The following is a 19061-nucleotide window of genomic DNA, read 5'->3' as shown; positions in this document are numbered from 1 at the left end:
AGATGAGTTCCTGCTCTGAAGAGCTACCAAAGAGTTGGCAAGCAAAAACTGTCACTACCCCACAAAGCAACTTGGCTATGTTTGTTTGGTTTCTTTTTGGCATATTTCACCATTGAGATTCCTGCTATTCTGAGTAGGAGGTGTACTATTACTTACTGAATACTTTTTTTTGATGCTGACTTATTTCTAAAACTCAAATACATTTATTTTTAAAGAAAATTTTGTATTATTGTCACTACTGCACATGGAAAACCAGTGTCACCAGCCGTAAATAGAAGGTAACCATGAACACAGAGCAATGTTAATAAATTCTAGCTAGACTTTGTTGCCTTCCAAGTTCTAAGCCTGAAGTCTGCTTTCATTTTACTGAAAAGTAAGATTAGCAAGTTCCAGGGAGAACTTAATGGTGTTCTAACATTCAGTAGGACCTTCTCCATATTTTAAAAGATCAAAAGAAAATTGAAAAGGGTAAAAATAATTCCTACACTGTTATTAAGTGTAGTGTTACTGAAGTGTTTAAAATAATTCCTTATTATACCTTTGGTGTCTCAGCCCTAGGCCACACTAATGGAACACACAGCTGTCGTGCAAAGAACCTGGCCTTTGGAGCCAAGTGGACCTGGATTCCAGTCCTGATTCTGCCCTTAACAGAGTGCTGCAGGTAATATACTTGAGGTCTCTGGACCTCAGAATGTTTGTGTATAAAATAAGTATAAAATCTCTTGGCTGACTGTTAAGGGAATAGAAAGAATGTATGAAAAACTGGGTTTGGAAAGGGAGGGAGAGAACCAAGAGACCAGACAACAGAAGAAATCAGCCCAAGTTGGATTGCTGGAGATTGAGGAGATGAATCAAAGGAATGGGGGCCATTGCTAAGCAGAGGTGAGGAGAGCAGCTTAGCCTAAGTGTTTGTAGGATAGGAAGAAGTGATGAATTTCAATATAGCCATATTGAGTTGGAGGTTTTGGTTGGACATCAAAATGAAAGTTAAAATGTTTAGGGACTTCCCTGATGGTCCGGTGGTTAAGACTTTGCACTTCCAATGCAGGTGGTGTAGGTTTGATTCCTGGTCGGAACAAAGATCCCACATGCCACATGGTCAAAAGAAAAATAATAATGTTTGAAAGATGAGTAGATTTGGGGTAATGTGTCTGTTGGTGGTTGTCATTACAGTGTAAGCATTCCCTGAATAGTGGTGCTCTCAGAGGATGCTTTTGATGGTTAAAGGAAATAATACATTTAAGGAACTTAGCGCAGTGCTTCAGAAAAAGTGTTTATCATTGTCATCATCATCATTGTTGTCCTTATTGTCATCTTACATTTTCTAGTGCAGTTTCAATTTCACGACATATTTCTCTAAGGGCAGTCGTTTAAATGAATAAATAAATTTATCCAACATGGAAAAAATCCTTTGTACATATCAAACTACTAATAGTGGTAACTTTTGGAGTGAATAGTTGGAAGAAGTCTCAGGTTGGATTTCCTAGCAGCAGCTGCTGAGATGAGGGTTTGTGTGCAAGTAATTGATGAAGGATGGGCTCCCAAGAGAAACCAGTCAGGGAGTGGCAGAAGCAAAGCCAGTCAGTGATGGTTTCAGACAGAAGCCCAAGCATGACTTGATCCTGTGAGACACTCTAGAGCATCTTTGGAGCCAACTGTTTGTTTTGAAGCCCTGCTTCTTCCAATTCTTAGCTGTCAAACTCCAAGCAAGTTACTTAATCTCCCTGTGTCTCGACTTCCTCATCTGTAGATTGGGCCTACTGATAACAATATCTTACAACCCCTTGCAGGTGTTTAGAGGAACAAATACGTTAATATCTGAAAAATGGTTAGAACTGCCCTGCTATATAGTAAGTGCTGAATTAATTATTAACATTAAACCTAGAAAAGCCATGGAAAGATCTGTTAGCCACAGCACTCAGGAAACCTCTCACAGGAAAGAGATTGTGCATGAAGTCTCTTGGGCTGAAGACCCCCTAACTGCAAATGGCCCAGCACTGGAGCCCAAGGAAAGAAAGTGAAATTGTGTGCCCTGCAGGAAAGTGGAGATGAAATGATTGGAGGGATCAAGAAGTATCTACTAGAAGAGAGGAAGGCAAGACGTAGGGGTGACAGTGAAACCGTGGGCGAAGGTAAAGCCAACTGCAGCTGGGGAGGATGGGCAAAGAAGGAGAAATGCCTTCAGGAGCTTAAAAGGGAGCAGGGCTGGCCTCCCGCCAAAGGTGCCTTTTGCTGGTGCCACAGGGGAAAAGACTTCACTGGTTCAAGAGGAGGAGGTGCAGGTGCTCAGTGGAGTCTGATCACTGTGGGGTGGTGAAACACATGCTGGCCCAGAGGAAGAGAGTCTAGCCTCACATTGTACAGTTGCCCCTCACTGGGCCTCAGTTTCCTCATCTGTAAAATGGGAAGGTTGAGTCAAGCGATCTCTTCCTAGTCATTTATTTGGTGATTGTGAAGGGATCTGAAAGGCAGCAGGCATAGGTTTCATTTATTATGTGTGTACTCTACATACCAGGAGCTGGCCATAGGCACCTTACATACATACTCTCAACTTTTATCTCATCTCATAGAGCATTATGAGGTGGCACACTTATTCCCATTTCACAGATGAGAAAACTAAGATTTAAAGAAATTAAGCAGCCTGCCACAGATTACACCATAGGTAGATGGAGGACTAGAAGTTCTTCTGACCCAGCTCTGTCTGATCAAAAGCCTGATTCTGAACGACTTAACTCATATTTCAGACTCAGTGAAAGGACTGCATATTCAGGCTGCTGAGGTAGAACCACCCTGGTTGTCAGGGTCTCTGAGCTAGATTCTACCATGCCGCTGCAGGCTGCAATGAAGAGGCAGCACTGTCCTATCGCAGTAGGGAGACTGGTTGGACGTTATCTGCGCTGAGCCTCTGGGCTTCATCCAGCCTCTTTCCTCCACTCATGGCAGCCTCTTTTGACTACTATACTTCCTTCCCTTCTCCCCTCATCTCCTGCATGGTCCCCACTGCCAGCACCACTCACACATTTATTCATACTTTGTCAGCTTCCTCCAGGAAGACTTGCTAACTCTGAGAGCAGGATAGATGTCTCTAGTATTTGCTTTTGCATCTCCCCAAACAGTAGCACCTATCCTATATTAGCATCATTCCTCATTGCTTTCTAATACTAATTTATCCATCTTTGTATCCCCAATATCCCAACACAGGGTCCAGAATACAGAGGGCAGATACCTTACATATATGCGTGTGTGTGCATGCACACACACACACACACACACAGGCCCATTTACTTAGACATCCTTAAAGTATCAGATCAGATCAGATCAGATCAGTCACTCAGTCGTGTCCGACTCTTTGCGACCCCATGAATCGCAGCACGCCAGGCCTCCCTGTCCCTCACCAACTCCCGGAGTTCACTCAGACTCACAACCATTGAGTCAGTGATGCCATCCAGCCATCTCATCCTCTGTCGTCCCTTTCTCCTCCTGCCCCCAATCCCTCCCAGCATCAGAGTCTTTTCCAATGAGTCAACTCTTCGCACGAGGTGGCCAAAGAGCTGGAGTTTCAGCTTTAGCATCATTCCTTCCAAAGAAATCCCAGGGCTGATCTCCTTTAGAATGGACTGGTTGGATCTCTTTGCAGTACAAGGGACTCTCAAGAGTCTTCTCCAACACCACAGTTCAAAAGCATCAATTCTTCGGCGCTCAGCCTTCTTCACAGTCCAACTCTCACATCCATACATGACCAGAGGAAAAACCATAGCCTTGACTAGACGAACCTTTGTGGTAAAGTAATGTCTCTGCTTTTGAATATGCTATCTAGGTTGGTGATAACTTTCCTTCCAAGGAGTAAGCGTCTTTTAATTTCATGGCTGCAGTCACCATCTGTAGTGATTTTGGAGCCCCCCAAAATAAAGTTTGACCCTGTTTCCACTGTTTCCCCATCTATTTCCCATGAAGTGGTGGGACCGGATGCCATGATCTTCGTTTTCTGAATGTTGAGCTTTAAGCCAACTTTTTCACTCTCCACTTTCACTTTCATCAAGAGGCTTTTGAGTTCCTCTTCACTTTCTGCCATAAGGGTGGTGTCATCTGCATATCTGAGGTTATTGATATTTCTCCCGGCAATCTTGATTCCAGCTTGTGTTTCTTCCAGTCCAGCATTTCTCATGATGTACTCTGCATATAAGTTAAATAAACAGGGTGACAATATACAGCCTTGACGAACTCCTTTTCCTATTTGGAACCAGTCTGTATAGGTTTGGAGAATATAAAGAAATGAAAGAGGCAAGGTTCTTGCAATTAAGAAACTTACAGGGTAGTAGTGGATGTTAGTATGTAAGCTTCATTTCCATGTAGTTGAAGTAAATGCTATGAGCTAGGAACTTGCTATTATGAATAGAAGAGGACTAATTCAGCTCTCCATCACCCCAGATAACACTGGGGAGAAGGCATGGGGAAGTCTTCCAAAAGAGCAGAGAGCATTGGGTAATAGAGTCTTTAGCCAAGGGACTAATAAGATTTTTTAAAAAAGAAAATATATTGATACAGCTGTTTGGAGAGTAATTTGGTAGAATTTATTAAAATGTATATATCCCTTCACCTAGCAGTTCTGTTGCTGGAAATTTGTTTCTTAAATGTCAGGTGTTTATGTAAAGATACTGTTTCACTTGTGATGAAAATGAAACTAATTGTTCAGAAAGGGAAAATCGTTCACTGAATTAAAAGAAACATATTATGAATTGTAGTTATTAAAAAGAATGAAGTAACCAAAACTTGCAGACTCAGAAAGTTGTTCATGCTTTATCACTGAGGTATAAAAGCAAATTATATGAAATGATTGCATTTTTCTCATGTTAAAGACATGCATATGGGAGTTTTGGTGGCTGCCTTATTATAACTGCAGGTACTGCTGAAAGCTCTGGGGGACACAGTTAGCTGCCTCCCAAAGATTTACTGTAACACAGTGAAGTTAAGTAGGAAAATTATGATATGATGGACTGTGTGACAAAGGCTACCAAAAAGGTATAAAGGAGATCTGAAATCAACAGAGGGCTGGTCTTGTTCGTTATGTGGGTGAAGATAAAGAGAAATTATAATGTATCATTCAGTTGGTGACCATGGAGCTTGGCTTGAGGATGGATGTGATTTGGGTCACCAGGGAGCAGAAAGAGAGAATACCATAGAGGAGAGATGATGTGAATGAATGTGGAAGTGGGAAACCTTGAACTATGTTTGAGGAACATATTGCAGGAGAATAGCTTTTGCAGGACAGCTGATAACACCTGATATATCAGGAGAGGAACAGTAAGATGTGAGTCAGGCTATGTATTTTGAAAACCCCTGAATGCTGGGATAAGCAGTTGAGGTTTAAGAGAAATTAAAGAAGGAGGCAGGCAGGCCATGAAAAGGTAAAATCTAGAAAAAGAAGTTGATAGTGGGATAAATGAGGCTATTTCACAGAAATTTGCCTAGCAGTGCTGTGCCCAAGGAGCAGATAAGGAAAGAAACCCCGGCACTGCTCCTGTGGGTCTTAGGGTAACAGATCTTTGTTTCCATATTTGTAAAGCAATTTTACTCCTCTCCCACCTGCCCTCAGACCCTGGTGGTGAGATCAAATGCACTATGTGTATGCAGTTGTGGGGCTGGGTGCCTGCAAAGGGCTGATTTTCTATAGAGGATTGTGATTAACACTGCGAGAAAATACAGGACAGACCTCACAAGCAGAGAATTCAGGTTGACACAGGGAGAGGGACGTGTGACAAGCTGTGGGAGCATATGGTGTGGTCATCTGGGCAATGAGGGAGGAAAGGAAGTGAGTAGATTGACATGCAAAATCCAGAAACAAGAGCAAAAACCGTTTTTTATCTAACATGCTGCAAAATTGAGTGCTTTGCAAAAACTCGGGGTTGGAACCAGACTCAGGTAGACACTGTTATTGTCTCATTGAAATTTAAAATGCACATATCTTTTGACTCAGCAATTGCACTGCTAGGAATCTAGAAATTTCTCTTGGAGATATACGCACATGGATATGCAAAGGATATATATAAAGAATATTTTTTGCAGTGTTGTTTAGCATAATTAAAAAAGCTGCCAAACTGGAAATAAACTAAATGTTTGTAAAAAGAAAATGGCTTAATAAATTTGTATGCTGACATTCAATGGATTATTATGCAAACATGGATGTTTGTAGCAGCCGTATTCATATATGCCAAACTTGGGAGCAACCAAGATGTCCTTCAGTAGGTAAGTGGGATAAATATACTGTGGTACATTTAGACAAAGGAATATTATTCAGCACTAAAAAGAAATTAGCTATTAAGCCATGAAAAGACATGGAAGAAACATAATGCATACTACTAAGTGAAAGAAGCCAATTTGAAAAGGCTACCTATAACTCCAATTCTATGACATTCTGGAAAAGGCAAAATTGTGGAGACAGTAAAAAGATCAGTGGTTCCTGGGGTGAAGGGTGAGAGAAAGATGAATAGGCAGAACTCAGGATTTTTAGGACAGTGGAATTAGTCCATATGTTACTACAAGTTGGATACATGTCATTCTACATTTTTCAGAGTCCTTAGAATGAACTGTGTAAGAGTGAAACCTAAACTGTGGATTTTGGGTGATGATGCTTTATCAGTGTAGCTTTATCAGCTATTAACAAATGTAGCACTTGGTTGGGGGAGGCTGTGCGTGTGTGGGGCTGGGGGCACATAAGAAATCTTTGTGCTTTCCTCTCAATTTTGCTATGAACCTAAAATTGCTCTAGAAAAAAACTCTTATCACATAGAGGTAGCTCTGTACCAGCTGATATGAAGCAATGTCCAAAATATATCATAAAGCAAAAAAGCCAATAGAACAACAGTGTAACATGTCCCCATTTATATAAGCAAACTATCATATGTGGCATCTTCCCCAAACACAAATATATATCAGTAAGGAGATGTGTAAATTGACTAAACAAATTAGGGTAACTTTACAGTGGACTTTTATGCTGCAGTTCGAAAGGATGGGATAGATAAATGTGATAAAGATTTCTAAGATATTAAATGAAAAGAGTTGAAACAAAACAGTATGTGTATCACCTTTTTGTATATATAACGTGTATTTCTATTTTCACAAACATTTTTGGAAAAACACTTAGAAACAATTACGCTTACTCCTTGGAAGGAAAGTTATGACCAACCTAGATAGCATATTCAAAAGCAGAGACATCACTTTGCCAACAAAGGTCCATCTAGTCAAGGCTATGGTTTTTCCAGTGGTCATGTATTGATGTGAGAGTTGGACTGTGAAGAAAGCTGAGCACCGAAGAATTGATGCTTTTGAACTGTGGTGTTGGAAAAGACTCTTGAGAGTCCCTTGGACTGCAAGGAGATCCAACCAGTCCATTCTGAAGGAGATCAGCCCTGGGTGTTCTTTGGAAGGAATGATACTAAAGCTGAAACTCCAGTACTTTGGCCACCTCATGCGAAGAGTTGACTCATTGGAAAAGACTCTGATGCTGGGAGGGATTGGGGGCAGGAGGAGAAGGGGACGACAGAGGATGAGATGGCTGGATGGCATCACCGACTTGATGGACATGAGTTTGAGTGAACTCTGGGAGATGGTGATGCACAGGGAGGCCTGGTGTGCTGCAATTCATGGGTCGCAGAGTCGGACATGACTGAGTGGCTGAACTGAACTCAACTGAAGTATATAGAGGGCCAGGGACTGGGAGATGGGGCTGGTGGGGAAGGTGGGATGTATAATTTTGCTTTCATTTTTTTACTCATTTGCTCTATTTGAATTTCATTCTGAGTACTATTAAAAAGTGAGTGTGTGTGTATGTTAGTCGCTCAGTTGCCTCTGACTCTTTGCTATCCTATGGGCTATAGCTGGCCAGGCTCCTGTGTCCATGGGATTCTCCAAGCAAGAAAACTGGAATGGGTAGCCATTCCCTTCTCCAGGGGATCTTCCCAACCCAGGGATCGAACTCGGGTCTTCCTCATTGTGGGCAGATTCTTTGCTGTCTGAGCCACCAGGGAAGTCCCATTTTAAATGTGTAGTTTTTTTAAAAAAAATGTAATACCCACAGAATTCTGGTATATACTGTCATGGCCATAAGAGTCTGTCCCTTTGACTAACTTTTGTTGGTGAAGAAACTGAGATGCAATTTAAGCAAAAGTTAGTGTATTCTCTGTAATTTTGGACACTGAGGGTGGGTGTGGGGAGGGGAGGTACAATAGATAACATCAAAGGAGTAAAAGTAGAAATGATTAGAATTTTTTAGTAACTTCTTTAGAGGGGAAGAGGAAGGATGTGAGAAGAAACCAGGAAATGAAAATAAAGATGGCAAAAAAATTTGAACTAATGAGGAAGCAAAAAGAGAGAAGACAAGGCTTGTTAAAGCAGTTTCTGGGGCTGGCCTGTCTTCTATTTGGAGTGTACATGAGTGTGTATCTGGGGCTTCCCTGGTAGCTTAGCTGATAAAGAATCCAACTGCAATGCAGGAGACCCCAGTTAGATTCCTGGGTCAGGAAGATCCACTGCAGAGGGAATAGGCTACCCAGTTTAGTATTCTTGGGTTTTCCTGGTGGCTCAGCTGGTAAAGAATCTGCCTGCAATGTGGGAGACCTGGGTTCGATCCCAGGGTTGGGAAGATTCCTGTGGAGAAGGGAACGGCTATCCACTCCAGTATTGTGGCCTGGAGAATTCCATGGACTGTATGGTCCGTGGGGTTGCAAAGAGTCTGACACTACTAAGCGACCTTCACTCACACTCACTGAATATGTATCTCTACTGATGTGGCCATTTTTGACAGTATGATGAGTTAACAGGACTATGAACCATTCCACCTTGCAACGGGAGTGCCCTCAGGATGGCCTAGCTCCGTGGGGCCCCCGCTTCAGTAGAGGACATTCAGAGGCAGCCACAGACACAGGGAGGTGGTGGGAGGTCCTGGGTCCCCACCCCAACCAGTGCTGCTCCCCTTGTAGTTGCTTTTCTATATCCTGCCTCTGCAGAGCTTCCTTGGTAGCTCAGATGGCAAAAAAGCTGCCTGCAGTACAGGAGACCCAGATTCAATCTCTGCCTTGGGAAGATCCGCTGGAGAAGGGAATGGCTACCCACTCCAGTATTCTTGCCTGAAGAATTCCATGAACAGAGAAGCCTTGTGGGCCACAGTCCATGGGGTCACAAAGAGTTGGACATGGCTGAGCGACTAACATTTTCACTTTTTTCCTTCATCCTGCCTCTGCATACAATTAGATTTGTACAAACCTTCCATTGCTAAAAAGATATCCATTAAAAAGCTATTCCAATCCTCTTATAGTATGAGTGGGGAGACTGAGACTTATGATAAGAAAGAAAGTTGAGAAACATTGCAAAGATGGAGGAATGGGTTGGAAGCCAGGGCTTCTGATTCTCAATCTTCCTTCTCACTTTTTATTCTTATGTTTTAGTTGAGACTGAACAGGAGAGGAACAGGCATGTAGGCTAGCTTAAATTTCAGTGGCTTAAGTTGAAAATGAATATTCCTAGGGGAAGGGAAAAAAAAAAAAAAAAACAGAACTAGACTCACAAAGACAGAGAAAAAAAATCAGAATGACAGAGGAGAGTAGACAAAGAAGGGTAACTTAAGCCTAAATATGTTTGAGGATGAATTGGACCATAAAGTGGAAACTTACAGAATTGAACAGCAGGGATTAAAAAATATGTTAGCTGGTGCAACCAACAAGTATGTTTTGATTACCCACTCTGGCCCAGTTTCTTTTTATAGCTGATATAATGATGAATAAATCAGCTGCAGTTCCTGTACTCAATGAATTTGCTGTCTAGTGTACAGCTTGGCAGTTTGCACAAAACAAGACCATGGGTTCATTTATGTAAGCTTTCATTTGACATATCCTTGTGACCTACTGATTATTTGCAAAGAGCTGCAAAGTCTGCTGTGTTGTCTGGCATAAAAAAGATATTGGCTTCAGCCTCTATGAAGTCCCTTGTCAAGAGAAACTAACCCTTAAGGGTGGCTGGAGAGACCTAAGGCATTATTTACTGGTTATGGTTACCACGGGAAAGTGGAGGAGGGCCTGGGTAAACAGAGCAGCTAGGAGAGCAAACCAGAGTGTTGCTAAGAGGAAAGGCAAGGAGGAACAACAGAGGCTCCTGCCTGGCTGTGGAGATGACAGGCTGATGGGCTAAGTGGGAGAAGGAGCCAGTTGGTGCCCACCCAGCTCAGAGGAAGCAGTACAGATTCTCAGACACTCAGAATCCTAGAGCCACCTGGCTCTCACTGCATAGAGGAGGAGCCTGAGGCCTATGGCGGGAAGGAGCTTGTCTATGTCACATAGCAAGTCAGAGGCTATACTGGGAGCAGAACGCAGGGTTTTCCTTATTGCTCCATCCTGCCCCTGAAAGAATGTCTCGGGGCTTAAAATGCAGGATGTTTTGGGGTCATGTAGACCTGGGTCTGCATCCTACTTCTCCCACTTGCTGCTGGCTTTGTGATCTTGGCAGCTTTCTTTCTTGGCTTCAGTCCCTTCATCTGTACAGTAGTATTGTGGTGTTTTATCTCCAACACAGTCGTCATTGATTCCTTCCCTCCTTTATCCACATGCATTGCCCCATCAGAAGATGGGCTTTATTCTTTCATCCCTTTGAATCTGGTCTGACTTGTGACTGCTGTGACCAATGGATACATCAGCAGTGACACTGCGGCATATTGGGGGCTAGTCATCATAAAGACTGGCAACTTCTGTCTATCTCTCCTGAATGACTTACTCTGGAGGAAAACCTCTGCTCTATAACTGCCTGGAGATCTCATGTGAAGAGGCAGTCCAAGCTAACTACGAGGTAGAGAAGCCCCTTGGAGAGATATGCCCCTTGCTCTTCCAGCCATTCTAGCTCAGCCCTAGCCACCAGCTGGCTTAAAATGCATGACAAGCCCCTAGGAAGATCCACCCAGCTGAACCCCGTTCATAGTCAAGAGAGGGGATGATAAAATGATTGCTGTTTAAGCCAGAGTTTGGCAGAGTTTGTTACACAGCAGTGGTTAAGGGCACATGTACTTTCTGAGGCTATTGTGTAGACTCATGAGACAGTTATTTAGAACAGGGTCTAGGACGTGTGAAACGAACTGAATTTTTATTTTAACTAAAAGCAAACAACAGATCCTAAGCACCCCCATCAGTTTCTTATGGAAAGTGTGTCCACCCCTAATGGATGCATTTACAGACTGCATAGAACAAACCTTGTCTTTCTTCCACTCAACAGCCCTGTGGGCCTTTGAAGACAGCCCCCATGGCCCTCGTCGGTGCTCCCACCACACTGGCCTCCTCAGTCCTTCCTGTGAGTTAGGTGTTTGCATGTGCTGTTCTAGAAGCCTATAAGCCTTTCCTCCCCTATGTTTTTATCACTAGCGCTTACTCAACTCTTAGTTCTCAGATGAATCATCATTTCCTATGGAAGTACAGGTCCCCACCCTCTGGGACACACCCTCAGAACACTATACCCTCCTCCTTCCCATCACCTATTGTTTGTGAGATTATTCAATCAATATCTTTCCAGAAGACTCCCTTAAGCACAACTTCAATTTTATTTGTTTTTGCTTATCACTGTTGCCCCAAAACACCAGCACCAGCTAAAACCCTGACACAGGTAGATGCTCAGTAAATACTTTTTTGTCGACAAACCAGCCAATTACCATTTCCTTTGTGCCTTTTCTTCAGACTAAGCATCCCCAGTCCCTTGAAGGTACAGGACTTGGTCTGACTTTGTTCCTCCTTTCTTCTCTTGACCTTTGATCCAGACCACTCAGCCCACGTGCCCTTCCCTTTCTGCTACCTTCTCAGCTCTTCCCTCAACCCCACTAATGGGTGGCTTACATAGTCGTTTTGCTATTTTGGGAGGAGGCGTCTCTAATACTAAGCAGTTCCTCCTCTACAGTCGTCTGTTATCAAACAAGACGTTTCCTTCCTCAAACTTGAACAGTGGGTCCCCGGGGCTCTAGGCAAAACTGCAACATTGATGCCCCTCTTAGCATCCCAACCCCTCCCTGCCTCAGTTCTCTCGAAACTACCGACCATCCCCCCAGTTTCCACTGCTCCAGTAAAGGCACCAGTCATTACTCACCTGGAATATTGTCTTTCTAATACCTCTAGTTTCTTCCCATTCCAATCTCTCCTTCATAACCAGCTGCCTCAGAAATTTTCTGTTCCAGTTACTTCCCTGGCTAAGAACTTCAATGTACCCACCTCTACTCTCTTTGTCTTTAGCAGAGGTTTCAAATTGAAAACCATAGACCACATTTGACCTGCATATGTCTTTGGTTTGGCTTATAGAGTTAACACATTATTTAGGCACTAACGTTTGAAAATTGGGGGCTTCCACATATTTATACACTCAACTTCTCTGGCAATATAGAAGAATGAGCTGGAGCTAAGTAGCCCTTGGGGCACATGGTCTGGAGTTGCCACAGCCGACATCACTCCCCAACAGTCCCTTCCTTTCAGGCCAGTGTTCTGCTGCCATTTATCATCACACTTGTAATGGTGTTTCACTTGATATCCCACCTTTGAGGTTTCTATAGGCCTTTGCATTGCCACCTGTCTTACAAGAATTTTTGATTCTTGAATCTGTTAAGAAGTATCAATAGAAAAGAGGAAAAAGAATAAAGAACACTGTCACTGGTCAGACCCTCCTGGTCCAGTAGCATTTGTAATTTACAGAGAAATATTAATTTTGTGTATACAGGGGTGACATTATAATTAATTTTTATTTTCTTCTCTGTGCATTCCTATGGTTCCCAAGTTTTCTGCACTAAACACTCATCCTTTTTGTAAAGCTAGAATAAAGTAAATGATCTACCTACAGAATTTTACCTATGTCTATAAAATCTAGAGTATTTAGCTCTGTGTTATAGAGTTACACTATAGGCTTTATTGGGGCTTCCCTGGTAGCTCAGTTGATAAAAAATCTGCCTGCAATGCAGGAGACCCCGGGTTGATTCCTGGGTCAGGAAGATCCCCTGGAGAAGGGATAGGCTACCCACTCCAGTATTCTTGGACTTGCCTGGTGGCTCAGATGGTAAAGAATCCACCTGCTATACAGGAGACCTGGGTTCAATCCCTGGGTTGGGAAGATCCCCTGGAGGAGGGCATGGCAACTCACTGCAGTATTCTTGCCTGGAGAATCCCCATGGATAGAGCCTGGCAGGCTGCAGTCCATGGGGTTGCAAAGAGTCGGACACAACTAAGCACGGTACAGTATAGGCTTTGTTATCTAAGTAGATCATTTCTTATCACACAATACTATTTAATTCATAAACTAAATTTAAACCACCTTTTTACTTCTTACGGTTTCACTTTTTTGGGTCATTGTTTTATTGAAGTAAAAAGCATACATATAAGTGCAAAAATCGTAAGTATACTTAGTACAGTTTTACAAATGCACTTTAATGCTTTATGTGTTTTTTTTTAAACAACTATACTTTTATAAACAGTACCCACAGTGAGCAGACTCTTCCACACAGTTTAGCTCATTTGATCCTTATGATCATGAGAGGCAGGCAGAATTGCAGGCAAGGAAAATAAGGCTCACAGGAGGCAAAAATAAATGCCTTGCTTTAGGTCTCCTGACTAGTGTGTGGCTGTGCTGAGACTTGAACTGAATTTTCTACATCATGGTTGAACTCCCAGCAAGACCATGCATGGGAGGCAAAGAGCAAGGCCAGGCCAAGAGGACGGAGAAATATTGTTACTGTGGATCAGACACATAGTAGACTTAGGCTTTGTGTGCACAGATACGCTTTGCCATTTTTACTTGCCTCCTCCCACTTGCTCCTCCCTACCCTGACCTCCCCACCCTGCATTTCAGTTACTTGATCACTTAACTAAATGGGAAACGTTCCCTTTAATGGCTATTTTGGGATCAGTTTGTCTAAGAGAGTCACCATATTGGAGAAATGCAGCCCTAGCTTCCTTCCTCTGCCTTCTTTGGATCATGTAAACAGTAGCTGCAGAATGGGAAAAAGGAAATGTCATATTTATGTGATGGCTAAAGCCTGAGATTGGATCCTCTAGAGTAACAACATCATTCAGAAACCCCCAAGAACTCCCTGGTGCTTCTGCTGTCAAATCCCTGCTCATACTTAGAAAGTCCCTAGGGGATCATCAAGTTCCTTCCCCCTGCCATGGGTGGGGAGCCTGAAGCTCAGCAGAGGGAAGCTGCTTGCCAAAGGACACAGTCAACTTGTGACAGAGCTGGGATTTGAAACCTGTTGGCAGGAAATCTTTCGTAATTATGTGAAATCAGTTTATCTTTATATCAGGTTCTTGGTTTGTGCTTTTTATGTATCCATTGGCTCTCAGTTCCTATCCCACCTTCTTATCCCTGCTCTGTGATGCTGGGGCTAGGAGTCTGCAAACTACATTGCCTGGATACCTTGTTGGGTATCTTGATGTTTTCGTCTGACAGCAGTGGACAGTCATGGCTGTATCTCCAGCAACCTTTGCTGCCGCTACTGCTGCTAAGTCGCTTCAGTCGTGTCCGACTCTGTGTGACCCCAAGAGGGCAGCCCACCAGGCTCCGCTGCCCCTGGGATTCTCCAGGCAAGAACACTGGAGTGGGTTGCCATTTCCTTCTCCAGTGCATGAAAGTGAAAAGTGAAAGTGAAGTCACTCAGTCGTGTCTGACTCTTAGCGACCCCATGGACTGCAGCCCACCAGGCTCCTCCATCCATGGGATTTTCCAGGCAAGAGTACTGGAGTGGGGTGCCACTGCCTTCTCCAGCAACCTTCAGCACGTCCTGTATCTATCACCCCTGGTGTTCTCCAAATCAGAGGTCCAAGCTACAGCCACAGAGATTAAGCCATGCCTGACACCCTCCTCTAACTCTGAGTTTTTGGTAACATTTCCATTTCCCTTCTATTCCCTCAGCCCTATTGGTAGTAGCTGCTTCTTGCAGTCATTAATATCTGAATTTTCTCTGCATTCTCTTTTTGCCTTATGTTTCTTCCAAAAACTGTGCAACTAAGTCCCTGTATTCAATACCTTTTATTGGAAATAACTATCATGGATACCTATCTTCAAACTAAATTTGAACTGACATGCTGCTTTAAAAATTTTGCTTTCTATTTTTTTTTTTTTTTTGCAAATTTCTTCCTCTAAACATCCACAGAAACAAAATAGGTGATGCCCAGAATCTGGAAAGAGATCTTAACATTCATTAATTCAACAAAAAATTGTGGTCTAAGAAATAATTTTAGGGAATTTTTGTTGAGAAGATTCTTGAAGTCTGTGGTGAGACAAGCAGTAAACAGGCAAGAACAGTGCAAAGAGATAAAGTTTGTGGGAGGCAAAAGCACAGGGACTCTAGAAGAATATGAAAAACACTCTACTATGATTGATGGATTTGCAAAACGTTAGGAGGAATCCTCCCAGAAAGCACTATCTAACTGAAACTTGGGGGATGAGTAAGAGCTTGCCAAACAAATTGGTGACTACTGTAGTTTGTTGGAAAAGATATTATGGGCAAAAATAGTAAAAGAACATGGCAGAGCCTGTTATAGATTGAATTTTTTCTCCCTAAAATTTATATGTTGAAGTTCCAATCTCCCAATGTGACCGTATTTGGAAATAGGATTGCTGTAGATGCAAGTAGTTAAATTAAAATGAGGTCATACTGGAATAAGGTAGATCCCTACAATATGAATGCTTAGTCACTCAGTCATGTCCAATTCTTTTCGACCCCATGAACAGTAGCCCACCAGGCTCCTCTGTCCGTGGGATTCTCCAGGCAAGAATACTGGAGTGGGTTGCCATTTCCTTCTCCAAAAAATATATAGCATATCAAATACAAAAATAACAGGGTGATTTAAGAGTAGGTTACATATTACAGAAATAAAAGATAAGTAACCACGAAGACATAGTAAAAGAAACCACATGACCATATGGAAGCACAGAAAGAAAAAGACTGAGAGGGGAAAAAAAAAGCAGTCTTATTCGCTTGTGGGAAAATATTAAGCCTCTGGACACACATGTAATAGGAGTAAGAAAAGGAAAAAATGCAGACAGAAATTAAAAAAAAAAATTCTCACAAATTTTCCATACTTGAGGAAATTTTAGACCTATACATCCAAGAATGTAAAAGAAAAAAAAAAGGCAAGAAGGACAAACAAAAAGAAAATTGCACTAAAACATATCAAAATCCAATTGCTGAGCACCAATGATAAAGAAAAATCTGGAAAGAAGCCAGAATAAAGATATATATATAGATATATATATACACAAAACAATTAGATAAACCCCAGAGCCTGTATCAGAAATTAGACGTGAAAATGGGACAGCACCATGAAAATACCAAAGGGCAAATATTAAGGTGAAACTAAAATGCTGTCTCCATCAAGGGAGAGAAGGGGCCAAGATGGCAGAGTGGAAAGACCCTGAGCGATGTGGTGTCCTTATAAAAAGGGAGAAATTTGCAGACAGCAAAAATGCCATGAAAAGATGAAGGCAGATATCAAGGTGATGTATTGGTAAGCCAAGGAATGACAGAATGCCAGAAAACCACCAGAATTTAGGAGAGAGGCCTGGGACAGATTCTCCCTCCCAGCTCTAGGGAGGGACCAATATCTTGATCTTGCCAACATCTTGATCTTGGACTTCTAGCCTCCAGAACTGTGAGGCAAAAATTTCTGTTGCTTAAGCCACTGAGTCCATGGTGCTTTGTTATGGCAACCCTTTCAAACTAATATAGATTCTAATCTTGAAGAGTATTATAAAGTGTGTTAGAAATACTATATATTTAACAGAGCCTGTTCTAAGTGCTTTATAGGAGTTAGCTCATTTAAACTTCATGACAAGTCAAAGATGTAGGTAGTATTATTACCTCATTTTGACAAATAGAGGGTTTAAGATTACACAGTTAGTAAGTGATATTATGAGGCTGGACTTTGAATTCAGGCTGAGAAGGAATATCTAACCTGCTATGTAATACCATCACCCTGTGAAAAGTTCAATTTTTACCTGGAGAACAACGCCTATGATAGAGATTTTTAAAGTCAGATTTATTGAGATGTAGCTTACACACAGTAAAATTTACTCTCTTTAGGTGTGCAGCTCTATGAATTTTGGCAAATGCATGTGAATTTGCAACCACCACCATTGTGAGTGATGTAGCCACCATTCGGGGGACTTTAGGAGGACAGTAGCATGATAACATTTCCATTTTAGAAACACAGCCCTGGCCACCGTGTGGAGAATGAATTGGAGGAGGGTGAACATGGAGGCAGAGACGGAGGATGCTGATGGCCTGGACATGAGCAATGGTGGTGAACATGGACAGAAATGAATGAATGTTAGAGACCTGTAAGAGGGAGAATCTGTGGACCTCGAAGACCATTTCTTGGATCAAATGCAATCTGAATGACCCCAGGTCATCTGCAATCTTTCAGTAAAGATATTTTTAACCCAATTGACTAACATACCATCCATTGTTTCTCCTTTTCTGTAACCTACTCTGGCCAGGAGTCTCTCAAATAGGCTTAAAACAATGAATATTTATGATTAAACCTGAGCAAATTATATAATTTGAGACCACATAATACTAAAATTATGGTGGCTCAGACAGTAAAGCGTCTGTCTACAATGTGGGAGACCTGGGTTCGATCCCTGGGTTGGGAAGTTCCCTGGAGAAGGAAATGGCAACCCACTCCAGTACTATTGCCTGGAAAATCCCATGGACAGAGGAGCCTGGTGTCCATGGGGTTGCAAAGAGACGGACACGACTGAATGACTTCATTTTCAATACTAAAATTAAATTATGAAGCTGGATTCAGGATGAAAGATTTATTGACAGAGAGCACAGGCGTAAACCAAGCTTCCATATGCATCTAATTTAAATTTGAGGCATTTTCAATAGTTTGTCACTTTCAATCTATCCTTACTTATTTCCTTCATGGGCTTATCTTTTTCTGAAACTTTCAACTTTTTAATTCTGTCTTCCTCACCTTCTCAACATGCCTAAAATACAAGCTCCATGAATATAGGAATTTTGTTTATATTGGTTATTGTTACATTCTCAGTGTCTGGAATGGTGCCTGGCACATAACGGACATGCAATAAATATTTGTGGAATTAATGAATAAAGCTGTGGCTCACTAAGAAATATCTCAACATCCAGTCATTTGGATTTGCAGATGAGGTAATTAGGGCCTGCTGCTGCTGCCGCTAAGTCGCTTCAGTTGTGTCTGACTCTGTGCGACCCCATAGACGGAAGCCCACCAGGCTCCCCTGTCCCTGGGATTCTCCAGGCAAGAACACTGGAGTGGGTTGCCATTGCCTTCTCTAATGCATGAAAGTGAAAAGTGAAAGTAAAGTTGCTTAGTCGTGTCCGACTCTTAGCGACCCCATGGACTGCAGCCCACCAGGCTCCTCCATCCATGGGATTTTCCAGGCAAGAGTACTGGAGTGGGGTGCCATTGCCTTCTCTGGAATTAGGGCCTTGGGAGATGCAAAGATATGTTTGAGGTTCCAAGCAGGTTCATGGCTGGCCCAGATGTCCCCTAAGTTCCCTGATTCCTGGCCAAGACCTCTTTCCACTGCTTTATATGACCTCACAGGCCTGTTCAGTCACACAAACCTGTTCAGCTCACAGCAGAGCGGGTTAAGAACATGGACCTCAAAACCCAAACTTTGGTTTAAATCTAAACTCTACCACTTGGGGAGTTGTTTTACATCTCTGGATTTGTCTTCCTCGCCTGTAAGTCAGGGAAAAAATAAAACCTACCTAGTAGCATTGCTGTGAGCCTTAAATGTGATAATTCAATTGAAGTGCTTTCAGCAGGTAGCCTGGCATAAATAAATTCCCCCTAAATATTAGATATTTCTATTCTTATAGGAGAACCACCCATGGGCATCATATCTTTCCTAACTTCTGGTGAACTGGAATAATTTCTCACTTAACTTTTAAGCTGTCAATGACAGCAGAGTACTAGAAGATATGTTAATGTAATGATGAAAGAAAAAGGATTCCACCAAATGGAAGGGAGACATGCATATGGAGAGAACTAGTCCCTTCTTCAATG

General features: G+C 42.3%; 1 long non-coding RNA gene across 1 annotated transcript in view; it reads left to right on the top strand.

The window, feature by feature from the left end:
* LOC112447452 (uncharacterized) overlaps positions 1–19061 on the top strand; it is a 171193-nt gene that overhangs the window by 114187 nt on the left and 37945 nt on the right. The window contains exon 4 of the long non-coding RNA XR_003035654.2: positions 553–661. This is a non-coding gene — a long non-coding RNA (uncharacterized lncRNA). The remainder of the gene's footprint in view (positions 1–552; positions 662–19061) is intronic.

This window comes from Bos taurus, chromosome 7, assembly GCF_002263795.3.
Source record: "Bos taurus isolate L1 Dominette 01449 registration number 42190680 breed Hereford chromosome 7, ARS-UCD2.0, whole genome shotgun sequence".
Lineage (NCBI taxonomy): Eukaryota > Metazoa > Chordata > Mammalia > Artiodactyla > Bovidae > Bos > Bos taurus.
Note: the sequence above shows the minus strand (reverse complement) of the source record. Positions and strands in the feature narration are given on the sequence as shown.